This window comes from Trachypithecus francoisi, unplaced genomic scaffold (genome assembly GCF_009764315.1).
Source record: "Trachypithecus francoisi isolate TF-2019V2 unplaced genomic scaffold, Tfra_2.0 Lachesis_group16, whole genome shotgun sequence".
Classification (NCBI taxonomy): Eukaryota; Metazoa; Chordata; class Mammalia; order Primates; family Cercopithecidae; genus Trachypithecus; species Trachypithecus francoisi.
The window spans coordinates 88874868-88901129 of record NW_022681461.1 but is presented as its reverse complement, the minus strand read 5'-3'; the positions used below and the strand labels follow the sequence as shown (position 1 = coordinate 88901129).

General features: G+C 47.8%; 1 protein-coding gene across 2 annotated transcripts in view; it reads left to right on the top strand.

Moving 5' to 3' along the window:
- Positions 1 to 3723: 3723 nt before the first annotated feature.
- TMOD1 (tropomodulin 1) overlaps positions 3724 to 26262 on the top strand; it is a 92946-nt gene continuing 70407 nt past the window's right edge. Inside the window, exon 1 of one of the 2 annotated variants that reach the window (XM_033238028.1) lies at positions 3724 to 3893. The gene's annotated coding sequence lies outside the window, so the exon portion shown is untranslated. The remainder of the gene's footprint in view (positions 3894 to 26262) is intronic. The other variant, XM_033238029.1, reaches the window with a different exon arrangement.

Here is a 26262-nt window from a genome sequence, read left to right as displayed (position 1 = left end):
GCTGACTACCTTGTAATTTCTAGGCTTAATGATCTTAAGATGAAAGCTTCCATTTCATGTTGTCTTCCTTGCAGAGCTGGGTTCTTCTCCAGTTAAACTGAGCCTATTATGACTAAACTCTACCCTGATGTAGTAGTGTATCTCAAAGTAAGTGATCCTTAAAGCATGTGAGGACTTATCCCGAGTCTTCACACATCAGCATTTCTAGAGGAGCAGCCCAGGCAAACCAGCGTGACCCTCAACCTGAATCCTGAGTGGCTTCTCTTCTCATTGCCCACAGAGTCCGGCTAGGACCCAGGCTTTCCACAGTCCTACCCAACCTCCTTATCTACTACTCCCTGCCACACTGTACCTTTATTTGGTCACTGAACCCCTGCTCATTCCATTCTGTCAACCTGCATCTCATTCTCCTCCCATCATTTTTGCTTGTCAGTGTCCTGCCTGACCTCCTGGGCCAACCATGAAGCTTTCTCTGGTGCCCCTTTCTACTCCATCGTACTTTGATCATGCCTTTCTTGGTGTCCATATGTCACTGTGCTTTATAGTATATGACTAGTCTGTGCACCGATTATCCCAGCTAGATCATGGCCCCCCTGAAAGAGGGACGGGTCTTAGTCATCTCCGGTGATATACTGGTAAATGTTTGACAACTGGTTCTGTTGGGTGGGAAGCTGAGCCTTGATTTGTAGTGTCTGAAAATTCTCATATCATAAATAGTCCCACCATTGTTGATTTTCAGCTAATAATATGACCTGACTGAATGTGGAGTTGGGAAGAGACTCACCTAAGCAGCTCTTGAGACCCCATATGACAGGCTCTCCAGCATATCACCGTCTGAGCATCCACAGCCATCAGAATGGCATCTTACACACATCAGGCACTCCTTTTGTGCTTGCTAATTGATGGACAGATAGATTGGTAGACAGATTATAGGCTTTAGCAGTGGTCCAGAGATGAGGTGGGGAGGCCCTGGACTAAGAGTGGAGCAATGGTGTTGAAGAAAAAGTGTTGATGACCTTGTAAAGGTTTTCATTATAATTATTAGACAGCTTAGATACAGATTGGGAAGAGTGAAGCCAAGTCTTAAGGTATGAGAGCCTAGGACCTTACTCAGATGGAGTGGGGGAGTGGGAAGCTTAAAAATTTGATTTTGAACACACTGAATTTGAGCTAATAGACTTCCATGTGAAGATATGCAGAATCTTGGAAATGTGGAATAAACTTCAGGGGCAAAAACCAGGCTGGAAATAAAAATTCTCAAAGTTATTTGTTTGTTTTTATTTGAAAAAAATCTAGAAAAAAATGAGAACAGAAAGAGGAAGGTAGAGACCAGATGTTTGAAGTTTGTCATTTTAAACATGTCAGAATTATCTCTAGCTTTTTAAAACTCAGTATTTACAACAAGTGATTCAAAATTCAGGAATACTGAATGCCAGTGATTAATCATTTATGATGAAATAAAAATATCCCAACACAGACATGTTTAAGTGAAATAAACTGTTATGTTTTTAATAATTGTTTCATTCCCTAACAAAAAAAATGCAAAAATCCTCAAACTGTCTACAAGTTAGGAAAAGGTAGTTTCTATTTCACTGACTTTAGAAATGTTTCCATTACTTTTTAAAATAAAGCAATAAATTGTTTCTTGAGGTAACCACAAAATTAGTGCTAAGTCAGTGTGACACAAATGAAATGTGAACCCTTCCTCATACCATATTCAAAAGTCTATTCTAGATGGATTGAAAACCTAAACATTGGCCGGGCATGGTGGCTCATGCCTGTAATCCCAGCACTTTGAGGCGGGTGAATCACTTAAGGCCAGGAGTTTGAGACCAGCCTGGGCAACGTGGAAAACCCTGTCTCTACCAAAAAATTAGCTGGATGTGGTGGTGCACACCTGTCGTCCTAGCTATTCAGGAGGCAGAGGTGGGAGGATCACCTGAGCCTAGGAGGCAGAAGGTGTAGTGAGCTGAGATCACGCCACAGCACTCCAGCCTGGATGACAGAGACCCTGTCTCAAAAAAAAAGAAAAGAAAAGAAAACCTAAACATGAGGCTGGGCACAGTGGCTCACGCCTGTAATACCAGCACTTTGGGAGGCTGAGGCGGGAAGATTGCCAGTAAATATGAAGTGATGCTCAACCCATTAGAATATAGGGAAATGCACGTTTGAACTTCAATGAGATACCGTTACTCACATACCAGAATTTCTGAAGTGTTTCAATTTTTGTTACTTCCAAGTGTTGTTGAAGATGAGAAACTGCACTGTACAATGGTACTACGACTTTGGAAGAGTTCAGCCTTATCTCTGCTGAAGTTGAGGTTATGCTTTCTCTATCACCCAGCACTTCCAAAAGCAGGCTGTGCACGTGGACAGGAGGATTCTGGCAAGGAATGTTCACAGCAGCACTATTTGTAACACCTGAAACCTGCAAACAACCTAAATGCCCATTAATAGTCAAATGGATTTTTTTGAAACACTGTGGTATATTCATACAATGGAAAACCACAGCTGCATGAAACCACAGATTAACAACAGAGTTGAACAAATGAAGACAAACTACAGAGGGAAATAAAAAACAAGGGCGTGATCACCATAAGGGTCAAGGAAGTGATCATCTTTAGAGAGGAGTTGGGACCCAGGAGGGACAGGTTGGCTTCTGGGCTGTGGACAGTGTTCTCTGAGTGATGGTTGCACAGGTGTTCACGTTGTAAAAAGTCATGAAGCTGCACGTTTATTTTGTTTACACATACAACATAACTTGTATGTTCTTATATGTTTGATTCACAACAAAAATGTTTTAAAATAATCTGAAATACTAAATCATTGCTTATTTTAAAATGTATGGCATATACCCCTTGAAAACAGCGTTCTGTTATAATTGTGAGGACTTTAGAGGAATTCATTTTCTTGAGAAACAAAATTTGGTTAATGAGTGGCTCTCATTAGTAATCTATACATCAGGATTAAGAGCTGATTTTATTAAGGTCTATCCCACCAAAAGTTCTCCCATAATAATCCAAAATAAGACGTTTTCCTATTTCTTTATAAATTCCTTTGCATGAGCCATTTGTTTATTAAAACACTTAAAATTGTGTTTGGGATAAACTACCTAAAGTGGTTTGTTCTGAAAAAATAAATAAATAAAAAGTCTTTTAAGAACGTGGGTCATTTTGTTGCGGTCATTTCAAATCAGTATTTTAGACACTCCACTCGCTCTCAGTGTAGAGAGAATGCATTCGATTGCGTGTTGAAACTACGTGTTGACAAAACGATCGCCGTTAAAGCTTGCGGCTCAGAGCCCACCTGGCCGCGCTGCTGGGAGACTGAGGGAGCGGCTCTTCAATCAGAGGTGAAGGTGCAGCTGCCGCTTAGCTGGCTTTGGTCCATCACTATTGGGGACTTCAGATTCTCAAAATCTGAATTCTGGACCCCACAGGAATGCAAATCTGCCCACCTTTTCCCACAAAACTCTACCGTTGTTCAAACTCTTCCTGGTACCAGCGGGGAAGCGCAGACCCAGGCAGGGTCGGGCGCTAGCTCGGGGGCAGCCCGACTCCCCGGCGCTCCCCTCCCAGGGCCGCGTCCCGACGGGGAGGTGCGCTGCGCCCCGGCGCCCCCGAGTGGAGGGGGAGGGAAGGAGGGAACTGGCGGCGGGCGGGGCGGGGCGCGGTGACAGCGCGAGCCGGGCCCGCCCCTGGCTCCCACCCCCGGAGCCCACAGCGCCCGCCCGCCCGCGGCCGCCCGGGAGCTTGTCCAGCCCCGCGCTGCGCTAGCCCGCCCGCTGCCCGCTGGAGCACTGCGGCCGCCGCCCGCGTCCATCTGCCCGCTGCCCGCGCCCGTCCCTCCGCCCGCCGCCCGCGCCCGCGCCGGCCCCGCCGCTCTGCGTCCGGGTAAGCCCCCACCCCGCCTGGGGTCCCCTTCGCGCTCGCGGGGCTCCCTGCCCCCGCTCCGGGGCCTCAGCCATATCTGGGCAAAATATTCAGCTGTCGCCGCCGCCGCCAAGAGGGACTGAGCGTGGCTCCCTCTATAAATAGCTGCCGCCTCGGGTTGCCTCTGGGGCTGGGGAGCCCGGGTCTCGGGGTCCCGAGCCCGGCGCTAGCGACCCCGCCTCCCCGAGCTCGCAGTCCTGGCCAGGGCGCCCTCCGCTCTGGACCTCCGCACCGCGTCTGTGAAGGCGAGAAAGACCCGGGGTTCTGGAGGAGCGGTGCCCCGGGCTGGGGTCCTGGCGGAGGGGCGCCCCCGCTGCCCGCAGGACTCCAGCGCGGCGGGGCTCTGCGCCCGCAGGGCGCTCTGCTGGGTACAGGTGCCAGCGGGAGCGGGGCTCGGGGGCGCGGCCTCTTCTCCGCCTGCAAGAGTCTGGGGGTGGGAATGGGGGCGTAAGGGCTCGACTGGATGTGGAGCCCAGGTTCGCACTGAGAGTGTTTGGAGCAGGAGAAGTTTCCCAAACTGTGGGAGACAAGGTTTAAAGCACCACGACACGCGCTACGCGGCCAAGTGGAGCTGGAAAGAGCTTGAAGGCGGGAGCCCCAGGTTGTCGCCGGCTCTTGGCCAGGCCTTGGCAATCCCCCTCTTGTTTCTGGATCTCGGTTTCCCATTTGTAGGGGCGAGGTTTGGTAGCCGCGATGAAGCTGGGAGCCCCGGGCCGTGAGAGCAGCAGGGCGCTCTTGACCGCCTGCGCTCCCCCCACCTGTTCACCCGCTCCGGCCTGGGACGCTGGGGTCCCAACCGCGCACATCCGGAGAGGCTGCAGAAATCGGAGACTGGCTGCCCCAGACCCGATCGTATCCTGGGACCCACTAAGGCCCTCGGATATCCTAAGCCGTACAATCCTAGGAAGGGCACTTTTGGGGTGCCTATGAGCATCTCTCTGCTGCGTAGCCGCCATTGCCTTGGCAAAGCAGCCTGTGAGCCACACAGCTTCAGATGCGACGAGCTGGGCAGGGGTAGGGGTTCCAGTCCAGCCGCTCCCTGGCCAGTTTCCCAGTCTATACCGCGCCTATGATGCGTCCTCCAACCTGCGCAGCGCCGCCCCGTCCTACACCCTTCACCCACCGCTGCTATTACAGACCCTGTCTCTGGCCCTCGCCCTATGTCCTCAGACTCTCGGAGACCACCTGGCCCAAGCTCCTCTGTGTCTGAATCGCAGAACCAGACCCTGAACCCAGGTGCTGGGCCCTCAGCGTGAGAACCCCTAGGGACCCCACCCCATCTCTCTTCCAGAGGTGACTGCCATTTTGTCCTCCGTGCAGGGCCGCAGAGCCCCCTGCTCAAGGTCACACAGGACCTGTCACGCCAGAAAGTCTGCAGTCTCCCAGCCTTTCCCATCTCTTTCTGAACCCTTCCCACTGCTCAGGCAGGTCCGGGAGCTCTGGCAGTGCCTGATCAATGCCCCATCTTCTTGAATCTGCTGCTCTTCTGGACTTTACCTTGTCTAGACAATAGTGCCCTCATCCTGAAGTTTCCTTTTTGCTTCTACTTTACGTTGTATTATATGTTTTTTTTCTAAAGCCGTCTCAAAGACTTACAGATAAAGAATTAAGGGGAAACGGAGCTAAATAATACAGTTTCCATCAGTTACAGCCACACAACCAACAGGCAGAGTGAAAACAAGAACACTGTCACTTTGGTGTATTATCTTTAATGAGCTAGTCTTACAAACCCGTGTTTTAGAAAGTCATTGGCCCTTGAGTTCCTCCCAGCCTAAGAGGAAAGCCAGTGTCCTCTAAAAATAGCCTCCGCCCCACCTTATCAGGGTCTCACACCTTCTCCCTCCTCCAGGGTAGGGCGTATTCTTGCAGCTCAGCAAAAACAGAAAACACAAAGTAGGTGTGGCAGCTCTGAGCACTGGGAGGTGGACTGGCCTGGAGGTTAGGATACCGGGCTTCAGTCCCAGTTCTGCCACTCACTCAGAGCAACCTTGAACAACAAGGCGGTGGACAAGATGGTGTCTAGTGGACCTGGAGTGGGGAGGGCTTGGAGTCCCCCCTGGAAGCCTTTCTAGCATGACCCATCCTGTAAGGAGGAGCTGGGGAAGGAGTGAGAGAGAGTGGCTTTCCCAAGTGCCAAGGGAGGACTGAGGTGGGTAGTGTCACTTGCTGTGAAGAGACAGGAGTGGGGGATGAGGACTGGGAAAGGACCATCAGGATTGGCAGGGATCATGAGTGACTTTGACCAGGGCATTGCAGCAGGCTCAAAAAATGGGATCTGCCAGTGACCCAGCCTATCTGAGCCTCGTTTCCTCCTGTATACAATGGAGATAACAGTAGCCCCATTTCACAGGAGCTGCTTGTGGGAATTAAGTGAGATGATTCAGGGTAAGTCCTCAGCCCAGAGCCTGATATTGCAATGATATAATTAGCTGTGGTGAGGGGCAAAGGCAGGTGCTAACGGGAGCTGAAGAAGTTCTCCACTTCTTCAGGCTGTAGGCTGAGAAGGCTCTCCACAGAGCCTGCAACTCTTTCTAAAAGCTTGGACGAGACAGGAAGGGAGAGGCAAGGTAGCAGGAACTGAGGACAAGGGACAGAAGGGAGGCAGGCATTCTAGGATAAAGAGTATGGCAAGAAGTGAGAAGAACCCAGTAGAGAGGAGAGAGTTAAAGGGGAATCTAAAAGGTGTGCCCATAATGAGGATTGGGGACCTTCTGTAGTGACTTGCAGAATGTCACAGACTCTGCAGGTGGCCTTCATCCCCTGGAATGAGCAAAAAAAGGTAAAATGAAGGAGATCCTGGCTCAGACCCATGTGTCTCTGGCAGACCAGTATCTGCGATGGAGGATGGTGATGGGCCGTGAAGGGTGTTTTGACCCTGCTCATGGGCTTCATGACCTTGGCTTACTTATTTCTGAAATGACATCATCTATCGATGACTCCTGCTGAGCCCAGTCATAATGGCCTTTTCCAGTCAATGTTTTGAGTTTTGAGTCTTACTAATGGACCAGCCAGGCTGCCAACATTTCTAAAGAGGCCAGTTCACTCTTCCCTTAAAGCCAGAACACCAGATACATCAATTATTGGGCTGCTAGGAGCCATTATCAGTTTAAAACCACAGGCCTCTTTCTATGGAAAAGCATGAACCAGATAGCACAATTCCAGGGCCATTTCCTCTCTTTGGTTTTGTTTTGTAAAATCTTCCTTTGGCTAATCATGATAGAACCTGATTCTCTTTGCTCTTAATGACAATGAGAGAATGAGCTCATTGGAGTCAACTTAGGACACGGTCTGGGAGGTTTTCTTTCGTGTTAGGTGGTGTTGGGTCTTTGTCTGATCTGAAAAACTAAACAAACTCAAGCATGCCTTTTGTTTCTCCTTCTCTTATGTCCTTTTGGTTTTATTTCGGAGAAAAAAAATGATTTGTGAAAGGGTTGGACATTACCATCTGTGAGGAGGAAAGAGGGAGGGAGAAGGAGACAAGGGCTTTCATCCATCCACCCACGTCCATCCATGTCTGAGTTCATGTTCTCAGGGTCCCCAGCCTCAGGCCCCACTCACTCTGGGGCTTCAAGGGTGGTGACCCCAGGGCCCTTTCTAGCGATGATTCTGGAGGGCGATGAGTTGTAACCACTCCATTGTTGCTCTCCATGCCCAAAGGAATGAAGGAAAGCAGAACTGCCTCTTGGCATCCTTCAACCTCCTTCATAGACTCATCGCTGCTGCCCATCCCTTTGCTGTTGGTGCCTTGGTGCTACTCCTACCCCTGTTCTCTTTCCACCGCACACTCTCTCACAGTCTCATTCACTCCCACAATCCAATCACCTCACAACTCCCTCATTCTTGCATCAAGCTGGACTGCGCTCCTCGTCTACACATCTCTGCCTCCTGATTCTTTTCTCTTCACTACCCCATTCATTTGCCCACCAAGTCCTGTCAATGCTACCTTCCTTAATTTCTGTTACATCCGTTTATATCGCCACATCCACTATCCCAGTTAGGACTTCATCTCTCCCGTAAGCTGCTCTCAGAGCCTCTTAAAGGTATTTCTGCCTCAAGTCATTAATTCTTTCTTCCATGCTGCTCTTAAAAGATCTTCACTTGTGTCAATTCTCTCCCTTCAGGAACTCCCCATTTCCTAAGGGATAAAGACCAGATTCCTTAGCCTCTAAGACCAGGCCTCAAGCTACTACTCCAAAATCATCTCTAGGCACTCCTCCAAATTCTCTTTACCTTCTGGTCATGGCAAAAGCATGCTGTGCCTTCATGCCTCCCTGCCTTTCCCCTGCTGTTCTTTCAGCCTTCAGTGCTGCTGTTCTCCCTCCTCTCAGCCTATGAACTTGTAATCACCCTTAAAAGCAAAGTTCTTCATTGACTTACCTGTACCCCCGTAGCCCCCTGTGCCAACTTAGAGCACCAGCCAGAGTGTGTTCTAAATGGAATCACCCAGTGATGTATCTCTGTCTCTGGCTAGACTGAAAGCTCCCTGAGGACCAAGTTTCTGGCTCATTTATTTCTGCTTCCCCATGTGCAGCTCAGAGCTTAATGTTTGACATAGTACAGGCACTTCAGGTTTTAATAAATGGCTGACCACCAAATGAATGAATGAATGAATGCATGAAATAAATGAATGAAGGCTCTGTGATAACCGTGACAGTCACACAACACCAACCAGCATTTATAGCATGTTCTCCTACCCAACCAAATCATCAGCTCTGTGAGGGCAGAGACTATGCCTACTCTGCTCCCCACTGCCAGCTCCCCAGCTCCTACCAGCCCCATCAGGATAAGTAGCTAGTGTGTGAATCCATGAGCTCATTTGAAATTCACAGTAACCCCATGAGGCAGGAACAGCAAGTGTTGTTACCTACCTTTTGTAATAAGACAGGGCACCCTAGTAGGAATTGTCCCAGGTCATCCAATTGTCCCAAGTCATCCAATTCCAGAAAACTGAAGTGCTCTCCAGGGTTTGACAAACTTGAGAAATGAGTCTTCTTGTTTTATATCTGTGCTTCTCTAACTTTAATGTGCATTGAAATCACTTGGGATCTTTTCAGAAATGCAGATTCTGGTTCAGTAGGTATGAGATGGGGCTTGAGATTTTGAGTTTCTAAAAAGCTCTTTGTTTGTAATAAACTCTAGCAAGTTGATTACAAAATAAGCTTAATAATTCCTAATAAGCTCTAATAAACATCTAATAAGGTAGTGTTGATTAGTGTCTACAAACCACCACAATTTGAACAACAAGGTGAGTGCTAGTTGCCACAAAGCTTCCTCCTGGCCACTGCATTAAGATAGTGGCTTTTAAAATCTATGAATGAATTCATTTGTGCCCTGGATCAAAATCAAGGGCTCTTTCTGGTCAGCAAACTTCTTGCAAGTTTGGATCTATGAGCACCGGATGGGTGCCTGGCTAGTGCTGGAGTGGAAACCTGAGACACCTGAGACCCTAAGACATCAAAACCACTCAGAGGTGTGCAAAGTGAAGGTAAGAGAGAGGGAGACGTAGGACACACTTCCTCCATGCAAACCAAGAGACATTTAAAAATTCAGGATGGATAGCAACATTGCACGCATTTGCTTATTATGGTTTTACATTGTATTCCACTTACAGCATTAAAAAGGCTTGAGATGGCTTAAAAATAAACTACATGACCAATGTAACTAGTAAGAACAGAAATTCTAAAAAGACAGGGCAGAAACCTTGAAGATTAAGCACACGAAACTCCTGGAGAATCTGATTAGAGCTTACGAATTCTTGCTCCACAAAAATGAATATATTCATATACACAACCATTTGCATATCATTTCAGTGGGTGTGTGATTGCCCTGAAGCCTATTCAAAAGTCCAGGTTAAGAACACCCGATACAGAGAATAAAGAGAGAAAATGATGCCAGTGCCCTGGCTGAAGATGACAACTGTATTTGGATACTCAAATCGGCTCTGAGATGACTCATGGCAGCCAAGGGGAAAGGGGGCACGAGATGAATGGGAGAACTCTTGGTGTCTGATTGTGGAAGGAAGAACATCAATCAGTCTTTCAGGAGAGGGAACTATTTTCTTAGCCCCAGTCCTCAGTATATTGTCAAGACAGGCCACTAGACAGAGGGTATAGTGGTTAGGACGGACTCCAGATCAGTCTGTGCGAGGCCAGGGAACCCAGGAGCAATGAAGGGCAGACTCAAATCCTTCATTAGTCCTTTGGGGGGCCTTAAATAGCAACTGACACATAATGAGACACAATCTATCTTCCTGATTCACACAAACACACACACACAACACACACACACACACACACACACACATGGACTCGAGACCACCTCGCTGGATTCAAATCTAAGGTCTGCTAGTTACTGGCTCTGTAATCTCAGGTAAATTTTAATATTTTTTTCTTTTTTTTTTTTTTTTTTGAGACAGAGTCTCGCTCTGTCGCCCAGGCTGGAGTGCAGTGGGGCAATCTCAGCTCACTGCAACCTCCGCCTCCCGGGTTCAAGCAATTCTCCTGTCTCAGCCTCCCAAATAGCTGGGACTATAGGAGCACGCCACCACACCTGGCAAATTTTTGTATTTTTTTTGTAGAGATGGGGTTTCACCATGTTGGTCAGGCTGGTCTTGAACTCCTGATGTCAGGTGATCCACCCACCTCAGCCTCCCACAGTGCTGGAATTACAGGCACGAGCCACCACACCCAGCCAACTTTTAACATTTCTGTGCCTAGTGTCCCTATCTATAAAGTGGGGTTGTTGTGGGGACGAAATTAGTTCTTACATGTAAAATGCTTAGGACAGTGCCTGGGACATTATGTAAGTGTGAGCTGTTATATTATGGGAAGGTGGCAGCATGGAGTGCTGGTAATGAGTACTGATTGCCTGCCTGGATTCAAATCCTGGCTCTACCACTTGTTAGCTTTGTGACTTTGGTCAGTGTACTTACTGGGTTAAACAGGGTCCCCCCAAAAGTCATGCTCACCCAGTACCCCAGAATGTGACCTTATCTGGACATACGGTCTTTACAAATGTAATTAATGAAGTTAAAATGAGGTCACACTAGATTAGGGTAGGTCCTAACTACCCTATGACTGGTGTCTTAAGAAGAAGAGTGGACACACGCCATTAAAAAGGCTTGAGATGGTTTAAAATCAACCTATATAGGCAGCATAACTAGTAAGAACAGATGATGATGGAGTCAGAGATGGGAGTGATATGGCTGCAAACCAAGGAATGTCAGGGATGGCCAGAAGACACCAGAAGGTAGGAATGAGGTATGGAACAGATTCCCTGTCAGAGCTTCCAGAAGGTATCAACCTGCTGACACCTCAGTTTTGGACTTCTGGTCCTCTGAACTGAGACAGAGTAAATCTCTGTTGTTTTAAGCCATCCAGTTTGTGGTCATTTATTATGGCAGCCCTATAAAACTAACATAGTCTGCACTTCAGTTTCTTCATCTGTAGAATGGGATAATAAAAGTATCTGCTTCACAATTATTAAGATTGCATGAAATAATCCATGTAAAGAGCTTAGCATTGTGCCTGGTATGCAGTAAGAACAAAACAAAGCTTGCTATTATAAGGTACAGTGACAAGTGGCCAACAGTAGCCTCAAGGATGGTGTTAATAGCTGCCTGTTATGTGTCTCTAATTTATTTACTCAATGCCTTGTTGAATTTTTATGCCATTTCCAGGTTTTGGGGGTTTGGGTTTTCTTTTTCGCTAATAGAGTTTTATTTTGTTTTGTTTTGTTTAGACAAGGTCTCACTCTGTCACCCAGGCTGGAGTGCAGTGGCTCACTGCAACCTCCACCTTCTGGGCTCAAGTGGTCTTCCCCCCAACCCCAGAAGCTGGGACCACAGATGCATGCCACCATGCGTGGCTAATTTTTTGTATTTTTAGGGGAGATAGGGTTTCACCATGTTGCCCAGGCTGGTCTCGAACTGAAAAAGGTTATACCAATATAACTTCTCTTCTGTGTGAGGACACTGGTCTCCCCACATCTTGTCAACACTGGGAATTCTCAGACTTTTAAATCTCTGTCAATCTGCTAGAACTGATATCTCATTCCACAATTTGCTTTTTGATAATTATACGTGAGTTTTGTTATTATTTGTATGTGTATTCACCATTAATATTTCCTTTTGTGTAAATTGTCCATTCCTTTCCTCTACCCACATTTTCTGGCCTGTTCTGTTTTTTTATTGGAGGAATTCTTTGTCTATGAAACAAATCAGCCTTTTGTTTAATATGAAGCAAATATATTTTCCCCCAGTTAGCCATTTGCTTTTTGGTATTGTTCATATTAATTTTCATATTGGTTTTTCAGAAAATACAAAAATGTGTTTCATAAAGCTCTACCTTACATTAACTCCTGCTATGAGGCAACATGATGAAGTTCATGTTTGTAAAATGGAGACTGAGGATAGGAATGAATTCCACAAGCTTTTCTACAAGTTAGCTTTTTTTTTTTTTTTTTGGACACTGAGTGTCACTCTGTCACCCAGGCTAGAGTGCAGTGACATGATCTCAGCTCACTGCAACCTCCACCTCCCAGGTTCAAACGATTCTTTTGCCTCAGCCTCCTGAGTAGCTGGAATTACAGGTGCCCACCATCACGCCCAGCTAATTTTTGTATTTTTAGTAGAGACGGGGTTTCACCATGTTGGCCAGGCTGGTCTCGAACTCCTGACCTCAGGGGATCCGCCCACCTCAACCTCCCAAAGTGCTGTTACAGGCGTGACCACCACACCCAGCCTGCAGGTTAGCTTTTATTCTACCAGTGCTTTTGACTTATGGCTATCAAAGTTATAATAATGCTAGGCATTTATTCATTCATTCATTCATTCATTCAACGAATATGTCTTCAGCACTGGACAGGTGCAGGGCTTTGTGAAGGACCATGGGAGACAGAGATGTCTGTCCTCAAGTAGCTTTTAGTCTTGTGGGAGTAAGGTAATGCAATAACTTCCAGAGAACTCTGATGGCCTCTCTTGTTTGTATTACAATCTTTGGCTTCCTAGAACTCTCTTCTACTGGTGTGGAGGAAAATGAAATGGAAGGGGCAGACCATGGGGAGAGCTAAGTGTGACCTGAACCAGAAAAGTTGCAGAGATGGGGGAGGAGTGGAGTGCAGCATGGTTTGAGGGCAGGTGGGCAGGCCAGCTGAGACAGGGAGATGTCTTCAGACTCTTTTTCTGGAACCCTGTTGCTTACAAATGATTGCTGTGGTGACTCAGATATCGTGATGACACCAAGAGATGCAAAATGAAAACGCGCGCGCGCGCGCGCGCACACACACACACACACACACACACACACACGCACAGGCTTTTCCAATTTAAACCACTTGACAACTTTGACGTTTAGAGCATCGAGCATGGCTCATTGTGTTCTGGGATGAAGCTCATAGCAACTGCAGAAAGTGATGGAGTCAAACACTATGTTTAGTGTGTTTATTTTTTTAGAAGGTACTTTCCCATATGACTAAGAGAATGAAATCAGCCAGGGAAAATAACTGCAAATGAACCAGAAAACAAGCCTGTTAACAATAGCTGGTCTCTAAGTCCCCATCCTCCTCCATTCCGGGGCTCCACACACATCTGTCATAATAGAACTAGGCCTTAAAGGGCCTTAAATCCTATATTGTCAACTCCCCAACAACCACCATCAATTAAGACATCAATCCTCTCTGGAAGACCTCATCCGGGGCTCTGCCATCGCTGCTCACAGCCTATAGAGACAGGTGCTCACTACTTCCTGGCCTAGCCCAGTGTACCCTTGGGCAGTTTTTGTTTGTTTGTTTGCTTGTTTGTTTGTTTGTTTTTTAAGTCTGTCTTTCACCCAGGCTGGAGTGCAGTTGTGCAGACAGGACTCACTGCAGCCTCTTTCTCCTGGGCTCAAGCAATCCTCCCACTTCAGCCTCCTGGGTAGCTGGGACTACAGGAGTGCGCCATCACACTTAGCTAATTTTTGAATTGTTTGTAGAGACAAGGTCTCACCATGTTGCCCAGGCTGGTTTCAAACTCCTGGCCTCAAGCGATCTGCCTGCCTCTGCCTCCCAAAGTGCTGGGATTACTGGTGTGAGTCACTGTGCCCAGCCAGCCCTCAGGTGTTTTTATTGTTAGAAAGTTCCTTGTACTGATCAGAAATCTACCTCCTGGTAATTTCAATAAATCTATGTCTTCTGCCCTCTGGGGAGCCACAGACCTCTTCTGTTCCCTCTTCCCCAGGTGAGCCCAGTAGAGGTTTGGAGAGTATGACCGTGTTCCTCCTGGTCCTTCAGCTGTTCCTCATATGACGCCTTGTTCACCTTCTCTGGACTCAGCACCACTCAAGAGAGAAGGCTCAATTCACAGCAGAGGTCATCCCCATGTCCAGAAGGGCATATGAAACGTGCTCAGCATCATTAGTCATCAGGGAAATGCACAATGAGTTCCCACTCCCTACCCACCAGAATGGCTAACAGGAAGGTGCTGACAGTACCAAGTGTTGACAAGGTTGTGGAGCAGCTGGAATGCTCACGCATTGTTGGTAGAAATGTAAAATTGTAAAATTACTTTGGAAAACAGACAATATCTACTGAAAGTAAACGTATGCCTACTCTATGACCTAGCAATTCCACTCCTGGGTACACACCCAAAAGAAGGAAGTGCTTATTTCTACCAAAAGACATATTCATAGCACTGTTTGTAATTACCAAATACTGGAAATAACCTAAATGACCATTAAAAGTAAAGTAAATAAGATAATGATGGTATATTTCAGATAATGAGAAAGAACAAACTGTTACTACACACAATAGCACAGGTGAATCTCACAGATACAATGTTGAATTACAGAAACCACACACACACACACACACAAAAACACATCCACTATACGTTTCCATACAATGTTCAAAAAGCCAAAACTAATATACAGTCTTAAGGTCAGAATAGTACTATAAATATATTATTTTATATATGTTATAAATAGTTACTTTTGAGGGAGATAGACTAGGAGGGAGTTTAAGAAAGTTTTCTTGGGGGCTGGAAAGGTTTAGTATCTTCATTTGAGTGTCTCCATAGGTATAGAAATGTGGGAAAATCACATGGGTTGTATACTTAAGCCTTGCACACTTGACTGTATATAGCCAGTGTCTTGTTTAAAAAAAATTGTTACCACCTGCCCCCCACAAAACAGTGTGGCCCAGAGTTGAGAGCTCCAGCGCAAAGCCAAGCAAGACTGTCATTGCCCTTACTTTGGCACTACACTTTTATTGCAACAGCTGAGGTCTCACCATGGCTTTGGGGATGAACACCTCGAACTGTTGATTTATGCTGGGTCTACAGTCACCAGAGAGCCCCACATCTTTCTCATGGCTGCTCAGCCACATCCATTCAACCGGTGCTTGCAGGCTGCAGGCTGGGCCTGAAGGAAGGTGAAGGAAACTGGTTATCGAGCTATATCATCCCTTCTCTCATGTCCCCTTTACAGTGCCCCTTGGGAGAACATTCAGTCCGTAGCCTGCTCTCACTTTGCAGAAGAAACCCTGAATCTCAGAGGCACAAAGTGGTATGCCTGAGGCTGCCCAGTCAGCTAGAGCCAGGGACAGGGATTTCAGCCCAGGTTTGCATGACCCCTAGTTCAAGCTCTCATCTTTAACCAGGCTGACCCAAGGTGAGGTCTCACCTGTAAAGGGAACTAAGGGCCCAGGGCATCCATTCTGCTCCAAGGGTGGTGGATGAAGAGATGATGGGTGTGACCTTATCCCAGGAATCTCTGTATGAGTCTTATCTCCCCATGTTAATTATAAGCGCCTGAGAGCTAGGACCTCTTATTAATTTCTGTCTCTCTCAAAAAGACCCAGAATGCCCTCCCCATAGTGGGTGTCCAGTAAATACTCACCCAGTGAATTAGGTTGTAGAAACTGAAATCCAGAGAAGTACAGCAATTTGCTCAAGGTCATATGGCAGGTCTTCAACCAAAGTCAGGACTTGTAACCAGGCCCCCTGACTTCTATGGCAATGCTCCTTCTGCCATTGCACAGGGGCCCTAGTGTCCTCTAGACCCCGGGACTAGAAATTTCAGTGGATTGGAAGACACTAGGGAGGAAAAGGACCATCACATGTGAGCCAAGGCTGAGTCTGGCCCTGGGGCCTTCAGAGTGTGTGCCCCGGGGCTAAGGCTGGAAACAGGTTGTACACCTGTGCAGGTGCACAGAGCTCTGCTTTCAGAGGGACCCTGTGCTTGGTGGAATGTTCTGCAGTCACTGTCTTGAATTTTTTTTGTTTTTTTTTTTTTGAGACAGAGTCTCATTCTGTTGTCCAAGCTGGAGCACAGCGGCACGATCTCGACTCACAGCAACCTCTGTCTCCCAGGTTCAAGTGATTCTCCTGCCTCAGCCTTCCGAGTAGCTTGGATAACAGGTGCCTGCCACCACACCTGGCTAGTGGTTTTGTTGTTGTTGTTGTTTGTTTGTTTGTTTTGTATTTTTAGTAGAGACATGGTTTCACCATTTGGCCAGGCTAGTCTCAAACTCTTGACCTCAAGTGATCTGTCCGCCTTGGCCTCCTAAAGTGTTGGGATTACAGGCATGAGCCACCGCACCCGGCCGAAATTCTTAATAGTTTTATATTTGAATTTATATTTTTAAGTGAAATTCCAGTGGAGTACGTGCCAGGGCTCAGAACCTCAGCTTGCATGAGGTCCCACCTCTTGCTGCCTCACTGCTTCCTGGAGATGGGTTCTTGGACTAGAGCTCCCTTGCCCCTGGCACCCTCTGGATCCATTCAGCCTCCCCCTTCCCACTCCTGCTGGGCTACCAGTGAGGCCCCCTGGTGTATTCAGCTGGAAACTCTGCAGGGCAAGCCTTTCATCCACTGCTCATCCAGGTACCTAATGTCCTGGCACAGGCGTTGTAATACCCTTGGGAATTGCCCATGCTATTGCAGCCTCTGTGCCAGGACATTAGCTAATCTGAATTAGAAGGAGACAAAAGGATTGCAGCAGCGGTTAGGACCAGGACACTCGCTGCCTGGATCAGGGGCAGACAAGAAGATTGTGTTGGGCCAGTGGCCTGTGGGAAGGGGAAATGCCTGGCATGACTTCCTGGCCCTCCACCAGGGCAGATGTGTCAGTCCTGGGTGTGACAAGAGAGAAAAATTGGCAGCCAGTGGGCTTCTCGTGCAGTACATGGACACCTATGTGGATCACGGTATTAAATGGTAAATAAAAAACACCATGACTGTCTGGGCACCATGGTTCACACCTGTAATCCCAGCACTTTGGGAGACTGAGGCAAGAGGATTGCCTGAGCCCAGGAGTTTGAAACCAGCCTGGTCAACATAGCGAGACCCTGTCTCTATCAAAAGTTTGTAAACTAAAACAAAAATGAAAAATAAAGAAATCACCATGCCAGATCAAGAGAGAGACCATGGGAGAAAGGAAGAGCTTTATATTTTTATCCTTTTGTTTGTTTGTTCTGAGACAGGGTCTCACTGTATTATCCAGGCTGGAGTGCAATGGTATGATCTTGGCTCACTGCAACCCCTGGCTCCCAGACTCAAGCAATCCTCTCACCTAAGCCTCCCAAGTAGCTGGGACTACAGGCACGCACCACCATGCCCAGATAATTTTTCTATCTTTTACAGACACAGGGTTTTGCCATGTTGCCCAGGCTGTTCTCGAACTCCTGAGCTCAAGCAATCTGTCCACCTCAGCCTTCAAAAATGCTGGGATTACAGCATGAGCCACCATGCTCAGCCTATTTTGGTACATTTAATGGCACTTTTTTCTTGCCTTTTGAGCAAAGGGTCCCACTGTTTTACTTTGCACTGGACCCAGCAAATTATGTAGCCAGTCCTGCCTGGGTGGCAGGTGAGAAGCCAGGTGAGAAGCTGAGGCTATTTTACACAGGGGATCCTTAGGGGAAGCGGGATGGTTTGGAATCAAGACATTGGTGACTGAGAGAGCTCAGCCCTCTCAGTTCAGCTCTCTCCCTCTCCCTGTTTCTCCTCGCTCTCTTCTATCCGGAACCCATCACAGGTGACAACACGCCCCCAGGGGCATGAAACTGCAAGCATAAAAGTAGTTACATTTTTATGAGCTGCAAAGGTCTCTGCACATCGGAGGAGTGGTTATTGGCATAATTATTGCACCACCTTTTATGACCCTGATTTCAGCCTTAAAAACTAAGGAAGCCCCCTCAAACTTCCATTACCATTTGTCTACTCCTTCCACATCTTACCCTACCCCTGCCCCACCCAATCGACTGCTGGTTGACTTTCTTCCCCTGCCAGTCACTGGCCTGAGATAGGATTCAGTTTTCCACCCTTGCCCAGGGGTCTGTATTCCTGACTGACCATTCAATTTGATCTGCAGTTACTTCACCTTCACTCTGAGCCAAGCAGGGGCTGGGTGCTGAGATGTGCAGATGTCAGATGTGATCTTGGCCCTTGCCTGGCTCAGTCTGGGGACACAGAGAGATGTGGGAAGCCCTAGTCTCCTCCACTAGGCAGGGGCAGTGTTATTTCCTTAGAGCTTCCCACAGAGGTGTGGGAGGAGAGGGGGACAGTATCCCAACCAGGGGTGTTGGGAGTCTGCGTGGAGGGGTGCGCCTTAGAGACATGCTCTCTATCCATCCATGGGAAGCAGTTGGAGCTTGGGAAGCAGTTGGAGTTTTCAGCTTGGGAGTAGCTGGAGGACTGATTTTCACCAAGATCATTTGGAGGCTGAGTTGAGTAAGGATAGGAAGGAGGGAGAACTGAGGCAGGGGACTAGTTTGGAGACTGCTGCACTCACTGAGATCATAAGAGGCAGTGCTGTGAGAAGGGAGAGGAGGGACAGATCCAAGGATGTTAAAGAGACAGGATTCCAGTCACAAAGAGACAACACAGCGTGCCTCCCGTCATAGGTGGCCCCCAGAGTAGTCCAATTCACACAGACAGAAAGGAGAATGTGGTTGCCAGGGGCTGGGGGAGGAGAGAAAGCGGAGTTAGTGTTTAATGGGGATGGAGTTTCAGTTTGAGAAAATGAAAAAGTTCAGGAGATGGATAGTAGTGACAGTTGTACAACAACAGGAATGTACTTAATGCCGCAGAACTGTGCGACTAAAAATGGTTAAAATGGTAAATTTTATGTTATGTGTATTTTACCACAATTTGAAAAGCAACTATAACAACAAAAAGATAGTGGGCCTGTGGGGGTGGGGAGGAGAGGCCGGGCATGGTGGCTCACATGTATAATCCTGACACTTTGGGAGGCTGATCAGGGAGGATTGCTTGAGGCCAGGAGTTCAAGGCCAGCCTGGGCAACATAGCAAAACCTCATCTCCACAATTTTTTTTATTTTAATTAGCTGGGCATGGTGATGCACACCTGTAGTCCCAGCTGCTCAAGAGGCTGAGGAGGGAGGATTGCTTGAGCCTGGGAGTTGGAGGCTGCAATGAGCTATGATTATATCACTACACTCCAGCCTGGCTGACGGAGCCAAAAAAAAAAAAGTTTAAAAAAGAGAAAGAGCCTTGTCAGGCGCAGGCTGGCCCTGAGCTGGGGAGCGGGCGTGGGAGTCTATGCTGACCCCAAGGTGACTGGCCTGGGTGACTGACAGGCAGAAGAGGAGTTGCAAACAAGGCCAGGGGAGGGTGGTGGTGCGGAAGCTGGACACGCACACAGGGTTGGGTTGGGCATATGGGGCCTGAGGGCTCCAGGGAGAGGTACCCAATGGGGAGCAGGGCTCAGGAAGGGGCCTGGGCTGGACAGACACCGTCTGAGTGTCCTCAGCTTATCACACGTAGCAGTCCCCACACGGGAGATGATGAGAACCAGCCAGGGAGAACATGAGAAGAGGGCAGAGCCCAGAGAAACAGGTGGGCCAAGAATAACGCATCATCAAGGAGACCTGGGAGGAGTCAGAAAGGAAGCAGGGAAACCAGGAGAGTTTCGCTGCAAGGAGTGGGAGCTCATTCAGGTCACTTAGGACAGCGAGCGGGCATGGCCAGATGGGTGGGCCTGGACAGGCTCGTGGGAGGACAGGGGGCTCATGGGAAACAGGCTGAGCCATACCATCCAGGCCTGGGGGAGGGGGATCTGGACACTGGTGGATCTCATGTGCTCCGTCTCTCATGGGCAGCACAAAGTCTCCCTCAGGACTCTGCTCCCTTGCCTAGTCTCATCCCTCATCGCCTCAGCTTCCACACATCTGCCGTGGTTCCCCAAGCTTCCCTTCACCACGGCTGCCCCAACACCTGCCCCATCTTCTCCTCCTGTCCCAGTTCCATGCTATTACGGGTCGGATTGTGTCCCCAAAAAAACTGCACCTGTGAATGTGATAAAGTCCTTAGGGAAGCCCTAATCCAATATGACTGCTGTCCTCAGAAAAAGGGGAAATTTGGACCCAGACATGTACTGAGGGTAGACACTGCAAAGGAAAAAACAGGGAGAGGAGCCTCTGCCGACCAAGGAACACCCGAGGCCGGCAGAGCAGCTGGGAACAGATTCACCCTCAGAGCGAGCCAGCCCTGCTGACTCTTGATTTCTGACTTCTGCCTCCAGAACTGAGAGCCAACACACTTCCGTTGTTTCTGTCACTTGGTTTGTGGGGCTTTGTTGGGGGCATCCCCAGGAAACAAACACAAATGCTAAGAAATGAACAAGCTTATTTACCCAACTCCTCTTTTTGGGCTTTGGTTTTTTCTTTGTCTTGGGCCACCTAGGAACATTGTCACTGGCCTTCCAATCAACTGGCTACCCTTGAGCCAGGCACCCCTCCGCCCAGTCATCTGACAGTGGAGGGGTGACCTGTGATATGGGGCATGGCTGCCCTGAGAGGTGCCCCTTAAAGGGGGCAGGGGAGTAACAGGGAGACAGCTCTCTCAGGAGGGACAGGGGACATTGCAGGTGCTTTTGCATCCCTGAAGCTGAGGGAAGAGACATTCCGGAGAGGGAGGTAGATGGCATTGTCTTGGGATACAGGCTTTGGTGACAAGGGAAACTGACATAAAATCCCTTTGGCCAAAGTGTCTTCCAAAAGAGAGGGACAAATTCACAAATATTTGGGGCATAAAGGATGGACTTTCTAAGTCAACCTTGCCTTGCCATCCTCAAGATATTCACTGTGGCTGAAATAACAAGTCAGTATAACTGGAAAATATTTATTTGAACTTGTGACTCAGCTCTTCCTGAGCTCAAGGAAGTGAAGTCCATAAATCAAGATGATGCTGCATAAGTGCCTCCTCTGGAGTGTTCCCACATGGGCAGGCAATGCTGGAGAAGCCATTAGCAGAAGTGACTGGACCGGCTGCCCGTGAAAGATTTAAAAGAGCCTTGTGTACTCCAGGAGCTGCCCCTTCTCGGAGCTTTCATTTCTGAGGCTTTCCTGATGGATGGCCTCAGCCTTTGACTCCCTCATTTTTACTGTCCAACCTGCCGAGTGCTACTTCCTGGCACAACTTGTAAATTCTATTTTTTCATATTTAGCGGAGGCTTAAGGCTTCTGCCACAGAGAAGTGGGGTGGCCGGATATGCCTTAAGTGTAAAATAGACACCAGATTTGGAAGACTTGAGTTTGTGATTGTGTTTTAAATATATTTACCTGTCCTTTTATTGCTCTCACCAACTCTTGCTCAGGGTCACAGGGGTGCTGCTGCAGGTGGGCCATGCTGGGAACCCCAGCGGCTTCATCACCCCCTTCCTGCCCATCCCTCCCCTCTCAGACTTTCAGTCCCTCCAGATCTGATCCAATCTTTCCGTGGTGAAGACGGGAAAACCAAGCATCTGAGAAGATAAGGGACTTGCCCAGGGTTCCAAGAACCCTAGACCCTGACCCACGGGTGCTCATTCCCCGCTCCTGGGTGACACGGCTGGGCCAGGCACAGGACGAGGCACTGTGAACACAAAGACACATAGAACATGGATCCTCTCCTGAGGGACCTCGGAGCCTGACGGCAGGGTGGCTCGGGGAGAGAAGCTAGAGACTCCAGCAGCGACAGCCTCATAATAATGGCTGAGATCTGTGAAGCCGATTGACTGCACCACTCAACCCCAGGCTACAGCCTCACCTGCTTGCTGCCCCGTGATCCTCATGACACCCTACAGGTGTGATACGGTTAGCCTCTCACTATGCAGACCAAGAAAACCAGTCCATGGATTTTCTACTTTTTATTTGAGCCACAGAATCCTTTCTTCAAGTGAAATTTTATATGGAACCCAAATAAATTTACATCAGGTAAAATCGGGAGTGAGTCCCCCTCACTTATCCCTAACCCTTTGCGGGGGCCTGGAGGCACTTTCTCAGAGCCTGAGATCTCTGTTGGCATAGTTTAAAAACCAGCCGGTCAATGAGTCAATGCTTTCATTTTTCAGAGGAGCAAATAGAGGCCCAGAGGAGGGAAGGAGCTTAGCAAGGGTCACCCAGGGAATCACTGTCACAATTAGCACTCCAACCACAAGTCCTATGAAGCTCAGGCCTGTGCTCCATCCCTGACACCTCTTCTCTCAGGAAACGGAGGCCTTTTATAAGCAGCTATAAAATACAATCTCTTCCAAGCCGTATTTAAGACCGAGCTTTCAGTGGGCTCTCTGAACACACTGTTTTCGCCTCCCTCCCACCCTGTCTCTTCCCTACCTCCAGTTCTCCCATTTCCTCAACCACAGGAGGAGAATCCTGCTTCGTAGCAACCGTCCTTGTGAGCCAAGCCGATGAGTGTGGCTTGAAACTGACAGCTTCATAGTTTACCTTAGAGTTTTTGGTTCTTCTCAGTTTATTTCATGTTGTGCCTCATTGCTCCATAATATTCACAGGACCCTTGACATTAGAAAGGGCTTTTTAAATCCTGTGAAATAGGATTTTAGAAATGAACAGCACCTTGGGGTGTGTAAGTGGTGCATTCACTTTCCTGGATGCAGTAAGAGGAGACTTCTTTAGGAAATTTCATGATTTGTACCCCTCAGGGTGGCATCTCTAGGGGAGACCGAATGCCCCACCACATATCCCTCCTTCAGCAGGCCTCACAGTTGTCACCTGCTTTCCTTTCTGGCTCTTTTCCCAGCCCGTTTTCCTCAAGCTGGCTTTGATAAAGGATTTCTTTCTCCCCTGCTCCCTCAGCCTGGCCGGTCATTCTCCAGGGTCTGTCCATGACTCTTTTTCTAAGGCTTTTACTATAAAGTATGTAGAAAATGAGGCAGCTGGAAGAGGTAACAAGTATGAGAAGCTCACAGGGTTCCCAACCTGTTTGATGCTCCCCAGAAGTGTGTCCCAGTTGGTCCTGTCTCTGTGTCCCGTCTCGTGTGGTTCTGATGTGACCCAGAGGTGAGGCAAAAAGTGTGTTTTCCAAACTTGGTTTTGTGAGATTCCATTTCTGGGTGCAGTTTCTCAGACACGTGCTTTTATGATAAAAAAAAAAAAAAAAGACTGGGGTAATTCTGCTTGCAACCTATTCCTCTTGGAGACTCCATTGTATACCCACATACCAACACTTTTGAGAAGTCCTGCAGTCCAGAGTCCTTGGGAACTTCATATAACCCAAAACCCGCTTGAGCACCAAAAGCTTGTGTTTGCAGCCCGTCTAAGAGATGCAGTTTTAAGGCAGTTCTGGACATCTCTGTGAGTTGGTTCTGGAAGACTCCAAGCCCTTCATTAGAGTCCCTCTTGGCCCCAGCACAGAGATCATGGATCCTCTCCCCATCCTAGCTTCACTTAGGAAAAGCCAAATTAGGCTGCTTTCTGATGGCCTTCAGGAAGGTTTTTTCATCGATACCAGAGCACTGTCAGCTGGTTGTGCTTTCTTTGGAAGTAATAGAAATGGATCAAGTGGTGGGGGGCCATTTATGGTCTGAGCATTGCATTCTTGGGGCCTGGTCAAAGGAGGACGTTAGGCCAAGCTGAGCCATTCTTAGAGAAAAGGGTGGCACTGGGGTTTCTGTATTTGGGAAGCAAGTCCTTCTTACCAAGCCAGCTGTCATATACTTGGACTTCTCCTGCAAATAGGCCCACACATGCACAGGCTTACACTGATAAAATGTGCTCTCTGCTTTCTGAGACAGAGACTTTTTCTATTAGCTTAGTGAACTTTGGTTTTCATTTATTTTAGATGACTTTAATTATTTTTAATTAACAACTAATCCCAGCTTTTGGATCGATTGGTTGATTGTCCTTTCCTAGTTTTCATTTTTCTCTACTCTAGAAAATTTCATCATGATTTCACAGATAAGCCATGGGTGGGTTGGCTGGTTGGCTTGCTTGGAGGCCTACATACGTACATTGCTGTGAAAAAGGTCATATCTATTACATAAGTTTGCCTGGGCTGCTGTGACAAAATTCCAGCACTGGATGGTTTAAATAACAGAAATGTACTGTCACACAGTGTTGGAGGCTAGAAGTCTGAGATCAAGGTGTTGGCAGGGTGGGTTCCTTCTGGGGCTGGCTTCTGGTGGCTTGCTGGCAATCTTTGGCATTCCTTGGCTTGTAGTAGCATCACCCCAATCTCTGCCTTCATTGTCACATGGTATTCTCTTAGTCGCTGTGTCTGTGTCCAAATTTCCCCTGTTCATAATCCCAGGTAAAATATTGGATTAGGGGCCCACTCTATCCAGTAAGACCGTGTCTAAACTTAACTACTTACATCTGCAATGACCCTATTTCCAGGTAAGGTCACATTCTAACTTGCAATGTGATACTAGGTTACTGAGATACTGGGGGTTAGAAATTCATCATATGAACTTTTATTTTTATTTTATTTATTTATTTACTTTTTTGAGACTGGATCTCACTCTGTCACCCAGGCTGGAGTGCAGTGGTGGGAACGTGGCTCACTGCAGCCTTGACCTCCTGGGCTCAAGTGATCCTCCCACCTCAGCCTTCTGAGTAGCTGGGACTATAGGTGCCGCATGACCATGCCCGGCTAATTTTTGTATTTTTTGTAGAGATGGGGTCTCACTATGTTGCCCAGGCTGGTCTCAAACTTCTGGGCTCAAGCAATCCCCTTACCTCAGCTTCCCAAATTGCTAAGATTATAGGCATGAGCCACCGCACCCAGCCTTATATATGAGTTTTTAGGAGACACAATATAACTCATCACACTGATTCTATGCACGGTGCTACATTTAGCTAAGCTGGAGGACAATAGGGCTCGAGGTCCTGCTGTCCGTCCTAGCTCAGGGGAGGTGGTGTGGTGGAGTAGAGAGCACTCACGGACTGATGTCAGGGGTCCTGAGTCAAGCCCTAGGCCATCCCTCAGTTTTTTCACTAATAAAAATATTTTATGGGAGGCCGAGGCGGGTGGATCACGAGGTCAGGAGATCGAGACCCTCCTGGCTAACATGGTGAAACCCCGTCTCTACTAAAAATACAAAAAACTAGCCGGGCGCGGTGGCCGGCGCCTGTAGTCCCAGCTACTCGGAGGCTGAGGCGGGAGAATGGCGGGAACCCGGGAGGCGGAGCTTGCAGTGAGCTGAGATCCGGCCACTGCACTCCAGCCTGGGTGACACAGCGAGACTCCGCTCTCAAAAAAAAAAAAAGAAATTTTTTTTAAATTAAAAGACCTATTAGTATCCAGGAAGATCTTCAAGGTATAAAAAAGGGGAAAAAAAAAAAAAAAAAAAAAAGATGAACCTCCAGGATGTGTGGAGAGGCTCAGATGAGTTAACAGGTCTGAAAATGTCGTGGTTATGGGATGTAGCAGAGACAGGGTCCAAACATAGGCGTTAGGTGTCATCTGTGAAACAGGAAATGAACGGTAGGCTTCTCCAGCAAGAGAGAGCAGTCTGGGAAGCAGCAGAGGTGAACCCTGGTTCCCCAGGTCCTGATGGGGAACCCTCTGAACTTCTTCCCTCTGAACTGGCTCCCTCTGGGGAGAAATGGGGGCTCTGGACTAGGCAGCCCCCTGGCCATGCCACTGGGTGACTCCGCAGAGAAGGTCTGCAGCCAGCAGACCTGAGTTTAAATGTGGAGCTGCTGCTTCCTAGTAGTGTCGTTTGGGTAAGTCACTTAACCTCACTAAGTCCTTGTCTATGAAATGGGGATAATAGTAAATACCTACCTCATAGGTTAAATGAGAAAGTCCTTGTGAAGTACTTAACACACAGCTTGACATACAGTAGTTAAAGTTAGCTATTTCTATAAACTACCTTTTGTAAGGATTGAATGAAATGGTGTAGGTGACGGGCCTGTATGCAGTAGGTGCTCAATTAACCATCGATACTCCCCTGCCCCTTTTAAACTCAGTTTTGGCAGAGTTTCCAGCATTCATGATTCCCTCTGGTGTGTAGGGTGAAGGGTGGAGAGTTACACAGAAAAGTATTTGAACTCCTTGAAGAATAACATTGTTTTCAAGCACCCCTAAGCCATTTATAATTACCCATTTACTT